Source organism: Convolutriloba macropyga, unplaced genomic scaffold, assembly GCF_964194025.1.
Source record: "Convolutriloba macropyga unplaced genomic scaffold, txConMacr16.3 SCAFFOLD_498, whole genome shotgun sequence".
NCBI lineage: Eukaryota > Metazoa > Xenacoelomorpha > Acoela > Convolutidae > Convolutriloba > Convolutriloba macropyga.
Window position 1 is genome coordinate 112501 of NW_027450427.1, and position 1211 is coordinate 113711.

At 40.1% G+C, this 1211-nt stretch overlaps 1 pseudogene; it reads right to left on the reverse strand.

Annotated features, from left to right (window-relative positions):
- Positions 1–557: 557 nt before the first annotated feature.
- On the reverse strand, positions 558–709 carry LOC142355884 (5.8S ribosomal RNA; annotated as a pseudogene).
- Between the last annotated feature and the right edge of the window lie 502 nt (positions 710–1211).

Here is a 1211-nt window from a genome sequence, read left to right on the forward strand (position 1 = left end):
TCCATAACTTGTCCTTTTCAGATGCATTAGTTTCCCTTTGTCTTGGCTTCTACAGTCAGACTGGCTACTAGTAACAGCACAGTACTAATCACATATCGTTCTACAGTTTGCAGACAACTTTCACATGTTGATGTTTCAGCTTTCGCCTACTAGAAACAACATAATACTCGCTGTATACATTTGTAGTTCTCTATGTAACTTTCATGTGAAGAAGTTTCGCCAGTCTTTTTGACTGTCTCAAATCTGAGTCATGCTTAGGCTACTAGTTGCTTCATAGTACTTATCGCCTCGAGATCATTGAACAAAACTTGATTTTCACATGTTGCTGTTTCAGCTTCCGCTTACTAGAAACAACATAATACTAGTCTCATTAAGTTCCGTCTCTTTGCAATTTTCTTATGAAGAAAATTCGCCATCACAATGACTCCAGCAGTTCTTGATCAAGGAATGCAATCATTGATCAGAATGCTATTATTTGAATCGGTTCTGCTTTAAGTGTTCCAATTTTATTGGAAGCACCAACAATAGAACATCAATGTGTTCAATCGAGAGTTATATAACCCTGAATCGGACGCAGTCAACAGCCGAAGCCGAGACCGCCTTTTGCGTTAGAGAGGTCGGTAAACAAATCTTGCGATTCATACCGAATTAACACATATAGCTGTGCTCCTCTTCGTAAAGCGAGCCAAGTGATCCCCTGTTGAAGGATGTATTTGGACCAATCTAGTAGCATTTGGTTTCCAACAAGCTCTCCCAAGTTAGCTTACTTATTGGGCTTTTCAACCAATTCGGTTGGCTACAAGCATCATCAAAGTACTAGCCACAGTTTGATCGCAAAATTCTACGACTTTCACATGTTGATGTTTCGGCTTGCGCTTAGCCTACTATAAGCAACATAATACTAGTCATATCATAGAGCGTGATCAGCTTGTGACGTTCTCATGATGAAGTTTCACCAACAGTGTCTCACTTCGAGCTTAAATCCAGCTACTAGTAACTACACAGTACTGACTGCAACGATAACTTTTATCTATACCTTTCACATGCTGCGCTTTCGGCCAGGGCCTACTAACGTCAACATAATACTCGATATAAACTTTTGTTCATGATGCAGCTTCCCCATGCAGAAGTTTCGCCTTCAAATGCTCTCTTGGCCATATGACGTAAGAAAAGGTTACTAGTAACATCACAGTACTAGCCACAGTTTGATT